At 35.1% G+C, this 15,287-nt stretch overlaps 2 long non-coding RNA genes across 2 annotated transcripts; both read right to left on the bottom strand.

The window, feature by feature from the left end:
* Nucleotides 1–8,017: 8,017 nt before the first annotated feature.
* On the bottom strand, nt 8,018–9,945 carry LOC140840957 (uncharacterized). Its single transcript, XR_012120068.1, has 2 exons — nt 9,495–9,945; nt 8,018–8,293 (listed from the first exon to the last, which is right to left on the bottom strand). It is a non-coding gene; the product is annotated as an uncharacterized lncRNA (long non-coding RNA).
* Nucleotides 9,946–12,016: 2,071 nt separating this feature from the next.
* On the bottom strand, nt 12,017–13,915 carry LOC140840956 (uncharacterized). The gene is made up of 2 exons (XR_012120067.1): nt 13,465–13,915; nt 12,017–12,269 (listed from the first exon to the last, which is right to left on the bottom strand). It is a non-coding gene; the product is annotated as an uncharacterized lncRNA (long non-coding RNA).
* Nucleotides 13,916–15,287: the final 1,372 nt, after the last annotated feature.

Here is a 15,287-nt window from a genome sequence, read left to right as displayed (position 1 = left end):
TCTCTACAGCTTACTGCCTGTTCAAAACCAATTGGTTAACTTCATCAAGATCAGATGCCACCACCAGGGCACATGCCTTCAAATCAGCATATCCCAGCCTTAGAGGGGGAGTGATTATTGTTCTATGTCTATCTCTTGTGAGTTGATAATATCCTAGATTTCTAGTAGCAACAGCTTCTCCTGCACCACCGCCCTCTTTTCATATTGACTTTCACCTATAGACTGATATTGAGCAATTTGTGCATCCACTTCTACCCGAAGATTATCGGTGTTAGATTTATTTGAACCGCAATGGAGTCAGTTACCTTTAGTGGTAACTCGTTCTCATTAAAAGTCACGTCTCGACTTATGATGGATTCATTTTTCATTTCCTAGTTCTAAAACTTAGGCGCAAGCCCTGCAGTGCATGAGCTTGATCAAGATACGAAGGGCAGAGAAATGGAGTGGGATTTGAAAGGGCTCAGCTGTAACCCCATGGTGCCTGCGGTGTTTATTGGTGAGGTTTTCGTGGGCTCATCCAAAGATATAATTTCTCTCCATGTTGAAGGTTCTTTAAAGCAAATGCTCATTAATGCCAAGGACATTTGGTTTTAGCGAACTCGTTTTTTAACGTTCGTGTGATGAAAATCAACTGTTCGACAACTGAGCGGATTGGATGGTTACCAATCTTATAGCAAATAATTGCATAGTATATATCATGTTTAGAGTGGAGAGAAAAAACTCTCTTTTAACATGTTATAGCGAGGGAGCGTGTAAAATGTAAAAAAAGGCTTCCTGGTTTTGTCAACTTTTGTATTGGAATAAGTCTACTTTTGATGACTTCTGCTGTAATGGGATTGAGAAACTTCTCGGTTAATATCTTGTCTTTTTGCTCGTATTTGAGTCCTTTCTTGAATTTGAGTGGCACTAACAATGTGTGAAAATTTAATTTGAATTGAAAGAGACTAATGAGAGAGTGACTTTAAAACAGACGATTTCGATTTTATGCCCAAAACTGATATTTTCATGTTCAAATAATTGGAGGATTTCATTCATTGTGTTATCTCCTTCACTAACACCAATAGGAGCAGCTAGCTTGGGAGTGTTACCAATATAGAATAATCTAATTGTCCTCCTCTAGTCCTCTGTCTTATCATCCATATGGCACAAGTAGTCTGACTTTATGGGGTGTTAGGATCATCCAAAAACCAGACAAAGCTTGTTTCACAGGCATAAGTTTTGGTAACAATTGATTTGGGAAATTCGGAATTCAATTCGGATTGCATTTCCTTATTTTGTTTTCCCGTTAATAATTGACTTCCTATTTTTGGAAATATTGTCATGTGTTTTTCGCTTTTTGTAATTTGTCTTATAACCATGACAGATGAAATTTGAATTAAGAAAAATGGTCTTGAATGATTGTTTTATTTTCCAATTTTTATTTATGGATCAACATGTTCTCTGCTTTTTAAGTGGATCAATTGAATGAGGTTCTTGTTTCATGGCCAATTGAGGATCTTATATCCCATCGTGAGCACATGGGGAAAAGTTTCAACAATAATATTAATGGGCTGATGCTTATATCCAACCTTTTTGGCCCAAATATAATTGGGCCTAAGCCTGAAGAACTCGCTAAGCTGAGAAAGGAGGACACAAAAAAGGTGAAGATCGACATTTACGTTACTTCGTTTCTCCATTTCTCTTCATTCACATAAGTCTATACACTGTATTTGGTCCTCGTATAACAAGTTTTGCTTGGTTTGTGCTTCTAGTCCTTTCTCACTTGCATGACTTCGCCTTAGGTGCCATAACTTCGATTTATCAAGTGTATTATTTACAATGGCAGCCTCTCGTTCTACCTAGTACGAAATATAGCGATTCCTTTATCATGCCTTTCATAACAACTAAGTAATTCCCCAACAGCCTCTTGAGAAAACAGTAATCACGTTATATATTTTAACTATGCAAGAATTTGATGGGGCATATTTTCTTGGATTTGATCGTTCTATAACTCCTTTTTCTTCTTTTCTTTCTTATGCTTCATTGCTACTTTCTGTGCTAAAACTAAATGTTGTTTCACTTTGACAGATATTTATCAGAATTGCTCGCTGAACGGAACTCTCTTTATCCATTTGTGGACTTGCTTCCACAAAGCTACCGGTTATTGAATCAAGGCATGTATATAGCTTTACATGTTCTCTATCATTTCATTACACTACCACGAAAAAAATGGCTCCGAAGTTTTTTCTTTCTGTGTTTTGGTTAGGTGAAGTTAACTGATAGCAAGTAATCATGCAATTTCAATGTTTCCTAAGAAACGCTTGTGATAATATACTCTGTGCGTATCCACTTTAAAACTTAATCATTAAGAAGCAGGGGCATTGCGCGTTGTAATGTTAGATCAAGCATGCAAGCTGATACTCACGGGAAATTAAGGTCCGATTCCAGCAAGTGTCATTAGTCCGGACTCAGGTTTGAAAATTATGCTGAGTCTGAAATCACGAATAAGATAGTTAGAATGGGGCCAGGAGGGTGTCCTGACGTAGCCCCTCCGACGCTCAAGTCAGAGACTGGGGATATGAGTAGAAAGCAGTTAAGGGTACTGCTGAAAAACAATATAGTGAATGAATTAACTGAACACTTAAACCTTGGTATTTATAGGAGAATATCTGGGTCTTTGATGAGCTTGTCTTCCATTTGGATTAGGGATGAGTCAAGGGTATTGGGCCCATCATAAGGTATAACAAGCCTACTTTCTTGGATTGTTGCGCTTCTCTTGCAAAACATTACTATGATTGACTAAAACTTGAAATAACTTTGTTGTTTATTCGTTTCTTTCTTAGTCACTGTTCCACTAGGTGGACTTCAGGGCTAGTAGTCTGTTACATTTGAATTCTCTGTCAGTAGACTTTTTCTACTGAGCTTGATTTCTCACCCTTTCATGTGGTTGTTTAGAGTAAACCTTGCCATCAGTTATAAATTAAATTAACTTTTGTGGGATATTTCAATTCTTTTACTTTCAGCGGGTATGATGCAGAGGATTAGTTTCATCAGTCTGGTTCTAACTTATCCTGTGAATTGTGTATGTTGTATGTGAGGACTCTCTCCATTCTTTGTATTTATATTCCAAGTTCTATCATAGGAGATATTATATGTATTTTTTTCAAAGAGACCTAAAGTTTGGAGGTGTTGATTGCTTCAATCTTATTTAAGTGTTTACATAGAATTAATAATTTCTAATGAAGTATTATTTTTCATTTGGTATTCTTGTTGAACAAAAAATAACTTTTCTTTTTTAGTTAATATAGATATACAAATTTAACCTTTGTCTCCTTACTTTACCTACCTATTACATGTGAATTTTTTTCTGCAAATTAACTTATGCCTTCCTTTTCTAGCAGTCATATGAATATATGATATATCTTGAACGCTTAATCTTGTCATAGCCAATCAAGAGGGGTAGCGCTTTGAACTAGCTATTTGATTGGCGTTGGATTCCATTGTGGATTATACACATTAGCACTTATTTATATCGGAACTAATTTTATCATAACGAGGCATAGTTGTCAAAAGCGTGATGTACACAACAGCGCTCAAGTGTCTTGGGGCTTAAAATCCAAAGCGAAACACACGCTTTACGAGAAAAAAGCGCAATAAGCAAAATATTATCAAAAAAATAAAAATAAAATAAAGTCGAAAATCTACATCATTAGCCACGTCCCTTGATTTGTATTCATCGGTATCTTATTCTTCTTCAGTTTCATCATCAATGTTGATCTTTTCTTCATCCGCAAGACTAGTTCGCTTGAAGATTGCTTTCTTTTTGCTGAAGTGGATGATGATGCTCCTTTTGAAGTAGATGCATTTCGAGATCAAAAATCATATGAACTTTCACCAACCCCCAACCTCAGCCGCTTGTGCTACATCACTCCAACGCAAGTCATCATCTCCATAGACAAAATCGGATCGAGAAACTTCTCGGTTAATATCTTGTCTTTTTGCTCGTATTTGAGTCCTTTCTTGAATTTGAGTGGCACTAAAAATGTGTGAAAATTTAATTTGAATTGAAAGAGACTAATGAGAGAGTGACTTTAAAACAGACGATTTCGATTTTATGCCCAAAACTGGTATTTTCATGTTCAAATAATTGGAGGATTTCATTCATTGTGTTATCTCCTTCACTAACACCAATAGGAGCAGCTAGCTTGGGAGTGTTACCAATATAGAATAATCTAATTGTCCTCCTCTAGTCCTCTGTCTTATCATCCATATGGCACAAGTAGTCTGACTTTATGGGGTGTTAGGATCATCCAAAAACCAGACAAAGCTTGTTTCACAGCCACAAGTTTTGGTAACAATTGATTTGGGAAATTCGGAATTCAATTCGGATTGCATTTCCTTATTTTGTTTTCCCGTTAATAATTGACTTCCTATTTTTGGAAATATTGTCATGTGTTTTTCGCTTTTTGTAATTTGTCTTATAACCATGACAGATGAAATTTGAATTAAGAAAAATGGTCTTGAATGATTGTTTTATTTTCCAATTTTTATTTATGGATCAACATGTTATCTGCTTTTTAAGTGGATCAATTGAATGAGGTTCTTGTTTCATGGCCAATTGAGGATCTTATATCCCATCGTGAGCACATGGGGAAAAGTTTCAACAATAATATTAATGGGCTGATGCTTATATCCAACCTTTTTGGCCCAAATATAATTGGGCCTAAGCCTGAAGAACTCGCTAAGCTGAGAAAGGATGACACAAAAAAAGGTGAAGATCGACATTTACATTACTTCGTTTCTCCATTTCTCTTCATTCACATAAGTCTATACACTGTATTTGGTCCTCGTATAACAAGTTTTGCTTGGTTTGTGCTTCTAGTCCTTTCTCACTTGCATGACTTCTCCTTAGGTGCCATAACTTCGATTTATCAAGTGTATTATTTACAATGGCAGCCTCTCGTTCTACCTAGTACGAAATATAGCGATTCCTTTATCATGCCTTGCATAGTTAAAATATATAACGGTTTTTCGGATCTCGGCTCGTTAAAAAGCTCGTTCGGGCTCGTTCGTTAAGCTTATCGAGCCGAGCCCGAGCCTTATTTTGGGCTCGACAATTTTGTTGAGCCGAGTTTGAGATTAATGATGTTCGGCTCGTTAGCTCGTGAACATGTTCGATAATAGGTTCGTGAGCTCAAAATTGAGCTCGGCTCGTTATGTTGGCTCGTGAGCTCGAGCTCGAGCTCGGCTCGTTTAAGTGGTTCACGGGAGTTGCTGGTATAAAAAAAAGGAATATCAGCGACGGTTTTTACTAAACCTTAAAACCGTCGCATATTAAATTAAGCGACGGTTTCTTAAAACCCGTCGCTATTATAGCGACGGTTTACATAAAACGGTCGCTATAATAGCGAACCGTCGCTATAATAGCGACTGTTTGAATAAATCGTCGCCGATTAATATCAGCGACGGTTTTAGCAAACCGTCGCTCATAACAACGGTTTTGGGGTTTAGGGTTTTAGCAAACTGTCTATAAATTGTCGCATTTAGAGTCGTTTGTAACATTTGCACTTAGTCATCTTGAGTGTTTATTAAATGGATATATCCGTTGTCCTTACAATCGAAAAAAATGTCAGAACAAACCATATTTAGACGAAATTACAAACCATTTGTGTTTTCTAATAAAAAAGTACAAAATTGTGGATGTCAATCGAAAAAAGAGTCTTGGATACTACGAACCATTTGTGTTTCCTACGCAAGCCTCGCAAGTTGTGTATTTGACTTATCCAACAACGAAGAGAGCAGAATCAGATTGGATGCATGTGAGTACTCTACGTAGGCGAGCTTATGTCACTGATGTTGAGCCAAATACTGAGCATAATCAAATTGATGCAAACGATGCATTTCAAAACAACGAAAGTGGACCTCATGACATCTCAACTCAATTTCTTTTATCGTCTCAAAATCTAGTCGATGTTAATGTTATGTACGACAACGAAATTGATTTGAACTGAAAGTGAAATAGAAGAGGTTCAATATTCGAGCGACGATGTTCGTGACATTTATTGAATTGTACTTTGGAAAAAATATATATTTCATTAATTATAAATGTTAATGTTTTACAATTATTGAATTTATTTTAGCGAGCACGACATGACAGAGATCCAACGTCATGGGAGCTATACGTTCACACACATCGACATGCATATGGATCTTTCGTTGACACGCGATTCGCCTGCTCCATGTAAGTTTATTAAATTTCGTTATTCTCATCAACGTTACATTAAGAAAATTCAATTTGATTCATTTTAAATCAACATCACAGGAGAAGATGTAGCGCTACATGGCTGATTCATTTTGTATGAAACACTTGTATTATTATTTGCAGATTAATAATATGATTACATTTCTCACACTTTGTTAATTTTTTTCGATTATACAGCACAATATATTTTTAATTCAGATTTAAATAATTATAACATTTTAAAAAAAAACAATTAGCGACGGTTTTTTGTTCAAACCGTCGCGACATTAGCGACAGGTTTTATAAAACCTGTCGCTAATGGCGACGGGTTTGACATACTGTCGCTATAATAGCGACGGTCTTAAATAACCATCGCTTTTTGGCGACGATGTCTGTAACTAGCGCTATTTGCGACAGTTGTAGATAAACGTCGCCGATCAGATGGGCGACGGTTATGCATAACCGTCGCTGTTGGCGACGGTTTAAGAAAAACGTCGTCGATCCAGTCGGCGACGTTTTTGTCAATACCCGTCGCTATTAGCGACGCTTTTACGCAAAACCCATCGCTATTAGCGAACCCGAGCCAGGCTTATTAAACAAGATAAACGAGCCATTAACGAGCCGAGCTCGAGCCGAGCCCGAGCTTCATAAATTCCGAACGAGCCGAGCCCGAACTTCAAACCCGAGGCTCGTAACGAGCCCGAGCCGAGCCCGAGCCGAGAAAATAGTGAAACGAGCCGAGCCCGAGCCAGCTACTGCTCGGCTCGGCTCGGCTCGGCTCGGCTCGGCTCGGCTCATTTACATCCCTAATCCCATCGTGAGCATAGGGGTAAAAGTTTCAACAATAATATTAATGGGCTGATGCTTATATCCAATCTTTTTGGCCCAAATATAATTGGGCTTAAGCCTGAAGAACTCGCTAAGATGAGAAAGGAGAAGGACACAAAAATAGGTGAAGATCGACATTTACATTACTTTGTTTCTCCATTTTTCTACATTCACATAAGTCTATACACTGTATTTTGTCCTCGTATAACAAGTTTTACTTGGTTTGTGCTTCTAGTCCTTTCTCACTTGCATGACTTCGCCTTAGGTGCCATAACTTCGATTTATCAAGTGTATTATTTACAATGGCAGCCTCTCGTTCTACCTAGTACGAAATATAGCGATTCCTTTATCATGCCTTTCATAACAACTAAGTACCCTTTACCTTGCATGACTTTTAAGAGACCAAGGGAAATTAAATTTCTCTTCAGTTCAGGTTGGTGAAGCACAAAATCCTACTTGTCATGTGTTCTCAGTGTAATGCTTCCAATGCCCTTTACCTTGCATGACTTATTGTTCCCGAGGAGGACCAATCCCTCCTCTGTTTCAGATAGGGCACATATGGAATGATCATCCAGTGTCTAGTATCAACTTACTGCTTTATTCATGATCTGCTACCATAAGTGGTTCATCAGATTCATACCCATCCGAGGCTATCATTCTTGGGTTTTTATGGACTATTATTCTTCAATTTTATTCTCAACCTAATAGGCCCTCTCAATTTCACGTCGTTTGTAAACTTTCTGAATCGATATACCAGTTCATAGTGCTGCTACATCATGGGATTCTGGGAGTTTAATAAACTAGGTGATAGATAATACTAAGAATGAACATAATATTAACCTTTACGTTGCAAGCAATATACAACAAAGAAAAAAGTTGATATGCGATTACATGATAAGTGAAGAATATGATGTGCATGATACGAATTTAGTGGAAGCCGAAGACGTCGAGTGAAATGAATGTCAATGGTGATGTTCAAGTAAATAATGTTATAGAATATGATATAGCACCGTCATAAAGGAGTCACAACCACAATTCATTTATCAGACAAATATTGACTCGTAAAATTGACGAGTCCTAAAAAGGTTTTCTCGCCTATTTTTAGTTTTACTTGTACTTTACTTTACTTTTTATGCTTGTCAATATATCTAGCAATAGCAACCGCAAGATTCACCGAAACTGCAACAAGTGCTGTAACCTTCATAGCGGATTCGAATGCGGATTCGAATTTACCCATGGAGTCACCTGCAACACAATTGATACAACAAATAAGTAAGATTTCGTGGATTTGGAAAAAAAAAAAAACAACCATGTAAATAGTATCAAATATACACATGTACAATGTCATGCATCCATAAGCGAAAATTTTATAGCAAACGATATTATTCAATGATAATATAATATTATACAAAAATTTTGGTATAATTTCCCTACAATATGAAGTTCCAATAATTATATATATATATAGAGAGAGAGAGAGAGAGAGAGAGAGCACAGGAGAAATGAACGAATAAAGAATTAATGACAATCAAAAGAATATCAAAAATCAATACTAATATCTGTTTAAATTACAAGTCTTGTAAACTAAGACATCCCTATGTTTCACAATTCAAAGTTGAAATGATTCCATGAATTTTTACATTACCTGCTCTATCTGGAGCAACATAGACAACAATGAGTGGAATGAGTGCAAATTGTGCAGACCAATTTTTATGTTTAAAGATAGCATAAAAAGACGATTTTGTCAATATTTTTTTTTTAAAAAAAAACAACTCCGATGAACACCAAAAAAGCCAATGAATATGCAATAATCCAGAATCGTTTCAACACAAAATCCCCGAATAGAATGTCATACTTTTAATACTCACCACAACTTACTAGAGGAATAGAATGTGCGGCATAATAGCTGCAGCTATATAATAATCATGTTAAAAAAATTGAGGGATTTTACCAAATAATCAAAGGTCATACGTTTATATTCGTTACACTGATTAATTGTAGCTATTAGTTGAGTAATGGACTTCATTACTTATTAGAGGTGAAAAAGTTTTAACAAATTTTCAACAATAATTAAAGGGCCGATGCTTGAGTTTTATATCCAATCTGCTTGGAAAATACATGGAAGAAATACATCAACCACATACCATCAATAATTAAAATCGTATTGGTGAGCCCATCAATTTCACAACACTCTTATAATCATCCAATTGACACAAATTCAAAGATGTATGCAAGTTGGTATGATACTAAATTTGGTCCCAAATCTCGCATAAAATACCTATTACAAGATAAATTAAATTAAAATATGAAAGCACCACACAAATCCTAAAATTGCTCATTTTGATTTCATACATATCATTGAACGGGGTCAATATACTTGAAAATTTGGAACACATCAATTTCAGGGTGTCGTCATCGTGGAACTGAAATGCCCAAATAAAGTTACCTCGAGAGAGTTTCTTATTATGGTTCACAAGCCCGAGTCAATCAAATATGTCACAAACGGTACCTTAAAAAACAAAACGAACCACAGAGAAACTTGACAGCGCACGGTTGTTAAGAGGTGCACGCTGATTTAAACACAAAATAAAAGTTACGAATCCTTACCGAAGTACGGGAAATTCAGAAAAATAGGACTTGTAATCGGAGACTGAGCGAGAAGAACAGAGGAAATCTTCGACACAGCCGCCAGGGTTATTGCGGATTTCAGCTGAAGAAGAATGCTTTTCGTTTAAAACCTAAACTTCTCTTTGGGCTCGGATTTAGTAATTTTTATTGGGCCGACCTAGTTAATAAAAACCCAGTAGGGCTGTTGGCATTGACAGCAGAATAGCTACGCTTTGATCTCAAACTTTTTTTTACTACTATTGTGATTTCAAAAGCTAATATAATAAATTGCATTGACATTATTATTATTATTATTATTATTATTATTATTATTATTAATTCAATTTTCTATTAATAAAATCATGGCTATTTTATTTTTAGGTAAGGAAATAATACTTTAAAGACTATGAAATTCCTAAACTTGTATAGAAAAAAAATTTATATAAGTTTGGGAAGTGTTCAAAATGTGTAAATATGAGCTAAAATGATTTAAAGGGATATATAAGGGGTTAGAATTAAAGTTTCAGAGTTTGACAAATCGAGTTTTTGAAGGTTGCTGAGCTGATCGGTTCAACTGAATTAATTCGAACTGAAAATGCAATAGAAGGCTATGTGCCACGGATTTTGAAATCCCAAAATCAAATGATCTTTGTATATTTGGATTTCAAATGTATTTTTATGATTTTAGAGAAATGAGATTATAAATTTCAAATTTACTTATGTATATATATTGTTTCATATTAATTAAACTGAATTTCAAGTTTAAGTGGATCAATTGAATGAGGTTCTTGTTTCATGGCCAATTGAGGATCTTATATTCCATCGTGAGCACATGGGGAAAAGTTTCAACAATAATATTAATGGGCTGATGCTTATATCCAATCTTTTTGGCTCAAATATAATTGGGCCTAAGCCTGAAGAACTCGCTAAGCTGAGAAAGGAGGACACAAAAAAAGGTGAAGATCGACATTTACATTACTTCGTTTCTCCATTTCTCTTCATTCACATAAGTCTATACACTGTATTTTGTCCTCGTATAACAAGTTTTGCTTGGTTTGTGCTTCTAGTCCTTTCTCACTTGCATGTAGGGGTGTTCATCGGTCGGTTCGGTTCGGTTTTCGGTTTTTTATTTCGGTTTTTTCGGTTTTCGGTTTTACAAATATATAATCCAATATCCGAACCATTTTTTTTCGGTTCGGTTCGGTTTTCTACCGAAATGGTTCGGTTATTTCGGTCAGTTATTTCGGTTTTGATATAATTATTTAAATTAATAAAATTAATATATTATAAAATATAATATGTTATCTTTTTAATGATTTCTTAGTAAAATATTTAAATATAAAGTCCAAATGAATTATATAAACAACAATTAACTAAGTATTATTCAAAATAATTCTTCACTCACTAATATCATTTCAATTAAAAATATAAAATAAAAATAATATTATTAATTTAATTAAATTTCGGTCGGTTCGATTTTGACATTTATAATCCGAAACCGAACCAAATTAATTTCGGTTTTAACATTTATATCCGAATTATAAAATTCGCTTTTCGATTCGGTTCAGTGTTCGATTTTTTCGGTTTGGATTTTCGGTTTTTTCGGTTTTATCCGAAGTTTGAACACCCCTACTTGCATGACTTCGCCTTAGGTGCCATAACTTCGATTTATCAAGTGTATTATTTACAATGGCAGCCTCTCGTTCTACCTATTACGAAATATAGCGATTCCTTTATCATGCCTTTCATAACAACTAAGTAGCCTTTGCAGACTTTTAAGAGACCAAGGGAAATTAAATTTCTCTTCAGTTCAGGTTGGTGAAACACAAATCCTACTTGTCATTTGTTCTCAGTGTAATGCTTCCAATGCCCTTTACCTTGCATGACTTGTTGTTCCCGAGGAGGACCAATCCCTCCTCTGTTTCAGATAGGGCACATATGGAATGATCATCCAGTGTCTAGTATCAACTTACTGCTTTATTCATGATCTGCTACCATAAGTGGTTCATCAGATTCATACCCATCCGAGGCTATCATTCTTGGGTTTTTATGGACAATTATTCTTCAATTTTATTCTCAACCTAATAGGTCCTCTCAATTTCACGTCGTTTGTAAACTTTCTGAATCGATATACCAGTTGCATAGTGCTGCTACATCATGGGATTTTGGGAGTTTAATAAACTAGGTGATAGATAATACTAAGAATGAACATAATATTAACCTTTACGTTGCAAGCAATATACAACAAAGAAAAAAGTTGATATGTGATTACATGATAAGTGAATAATATGATGTGCATGATACGAATTTAGTGGAAGCCGAAGACATCGAGTGAAATGAATGTCAATGGTGATGTTCAAGTAAATAATGTTATAGAATATGATATAGCACCGTCATAAAGGAGTCACAACCACAATTCATTTATCAGACAAATATTGACTCGTAAAATCGACGAGTCCTAAAAAGGTTTTCTCGCCTATTTTTAGTTTTACTTGTACTTTACTTTACTTTTTATGCTTGTCAATATATCTAGCAATAGCAACCGCAAGATCCACCGAAACTACAACAAGTGCTGTAACCTTGAATGCGGATTCGAATTTACCCATGGAGTCACCTGCAACACAATTGATACAACAAATAAGTAAGATTTCGTGGATTTGGAAAAAAAAAAAACAACCATGTAAATAGTATCAAATATACACATGTACAATGTCATGCATCCATAAGCGAAAATTTTATAGCAAACGATATTATTCAATGATAATATAATATTATACAAAAATTTTGGTATAATTTCCCTACAATATGAAGTTCCAATAATTATATATATATATATATATAGAGAGAGAGAGAGCACAGGAGAAATGAACGAATAAAGAATTAATGACAATCAAAAGAATATCAAAAATCAATACTAATATCTGTTTAAATTACAAGTTCTTGTAAACTAAGACATCCCTATGTTTCACAATTCAAAGTTGAAATGATTCCATGAATTTTTACATTACCTGCTCTATCTGGAGCAACATAGACAACAATGAGTGGAATGAGTGCAAATTGTGCAGACCAATTTTTATGTTTAAAGATAGCATAAAAAGACGATTTTGTCAATATTTTTTTTTTAAAAAAAAACAACTCCGATGAACACCAAAAAAGCCAATGAATATGCAATAATCCAGAATCGTTTCAACACAAAATCCCCGAATAGAATGTCATACTTTTAATACTCACCACAACTTACTAGAGGAATAGAATGTGCGGCATAATAGCTGCAGCTATATAATAATCATGTTAAAAAAATTGAGGGATTTTACCAAATAATCAAAGGTCATACGTTTATATTCGTTACACTGATTAATTGTAGCTATTAGTTGAGTAATGGACTTCATTACTTATTAGAGGTGAAAAAGTTTTAACAAATTTTCAACAATAATTAAAGGGCCGATGCTTGAGTTTTATATCCAATCTGCTTGGAAAATACATGGAAGAAATACATCAACCACATACCATCAATAATTAAAATCGTATTGGTGAGCCCATCAATTTCACAACACTCTTATAATCATCCAATTGACACAAATTCAAAGATGTATGCAAGTTGGTATGATACTAAATTTGGTCCCAAATCTCGCATAAAATACCTATTACAAGATAAATTAAATTAAAATATGAAAGCACCACACAAATCCTAAAATTGCTCATTTTGATTTCATACATATCATTGAACGGGGTCAATATACTTGAAAATTTGGAACACATCAATTTCAGGGTGTCGTCATCGTGGAACTGAAATGCCCAAATAAAGTTACCTCGAGAGAGTTTCTTATTATGGTTCACAAGCCCGAGTCAATCAAATATGTCACAAACGGTACCTTAAAAAACAAAACGAACCACAGAGAAACTTGACAGCGCACGGTTGTTAAGAGGTGCACGCTGATTTAAACACAAAATAAAAGTTACGAATCCTTACCGAAGTACGGGAAATTCAGAAAAATAGGACTTGTAATCGGAGACTGAGCGAGAAGAACAGAGGAAATCTTCGACACAGCCGCCAGGGTTATTGCGGATTTCAGCTGAAGAAGAATGCTTTTCGTTTAAAACCTAAACTTCTCTTTGGGCTCGGATTTAGTAATTTTTATTGGGCCGACCTAGTTAATAAAAACCCAGTAGGGCTGTTGGCATTGACAGCAGAATAGCTACGCTTTGATCTCAAACTTTTTTTTACTACTATTGTGATTTCAAAAGCTAATATAATAAATTGCATTGACATTATTATTATTATTATTATTATTATTATTATTAATTCAATTTTCTATTAATAAAATCATGGCTATTTTATTTTTAGGTAAGGAAATAATACTTTAAAGACTATGAAATTCCTAAACTTGTATAGAAAAAAAATTTATATAAGTTTGGGAAGTGTTCAAAATGTGTAAATATGAGCTAAAATGATTTAAAGGGATATATAAGGGGTTAGAATTAAAGTTTCAGAGTTTGACAAATCGAGTTTTTGAAGGTTGCTGAGCTGATCGGTTCAACTGAATTAATTCGAACTGAAAATGCAATAGAAGGCTATGTGCCACGGATTTTGAAATCCCAAAATCAAATGATCTTTGTATATTTGGATTTCAAATGTATTTTTATGATTTTAGAGAAATGAGATTATAAATTTCAAATTTACTTATGTATATATATTGTTTCATATTAATTAAACTGAATTTCAAGTTTAAGTGGATCAATTGAATGAGGTTCTTGTTTCATGGCCAATTGAGGATCTTATATTCCATCGTGAGCACATGGGGAAAAGTTTCAACAATAATATTAATGGGCTGATGCTTATATCCAATCTTTTTGGCTCAAATATAATTGGGCCTAAGCCTGAAGAACTCGCTAAGCTGAGAAAGGAGGACACAAAAAAAGGTGAAGATCGACATTTACATTACTTCGTTTCTCCATTTCTCTTCATTCACATAAGTCTATACACTGTATTTTGTCCTCGTATAACAAGTTTTGCTTGGTTTGTGCTTCTAGTCCTTTCTCACTTGCATGACTTCGCCTTAGGTGCCATAACTTCGATTTATCAAGTGTATTATTTACAATGGCAGCCTCTCGTTCTACCTAGTACGAAATATAGCGATTCCTTTATCATGCCTTTCATAACAACTAAGTAGCCTTTGCAGACTTTTAAGAGACCAAGGGAAATTAAATTTCTCTTCAGTTCAGGTTGGTGAAGCACAAATCCTACTTGTCATGTGTTCTCAGTGTAATGCTTCCAATGCCCTTTACCTTGCATGACTTATTGTTCCCGAGGAGGACCAATCCCTCCTCTGTTTCAGATAGGGCACATATGGAATGATCATCCAGTGTCTAGTATCAACTTACTGCTTTATTCATGATCTGCTACCATAAGTGGTTCATCAGATTCATACCCATCCGAGGCTATCATTCTTGGGTTTTTATGGACTATTATTCTTCAATTTTATTCTCAACCTAATAGGTCCTCTCAATTTCACGTCGTTTGTAAACTTTCTGAATCGATATACCAGTTGCATAGTGCTGCTACATCATGGGATTCTGGCGCGGCCGCGCGCGCAGCTCTGCTGGTCTGCGCTAGCGCAGCGCGCTGCTGCGC

The sequence above is a fragment of the Primulina eburnea genome, chromosome 9, assembly GCF_022965805.1.
Source record: "Primulina eburnea isolate SZY01 chromosome 9, ASM2296580v1, whole genome shotgun sequence".
Lineage (NCBI taxonomy): Eukaryota > Viridiplantae > Streptophyta > Magnoliopsida > Lamiales > Gesneriaceae > Primulina > Primulina eburnea.
This window is presented reverse-complemented; position numbering and strand designations above follow the sequence as displayed.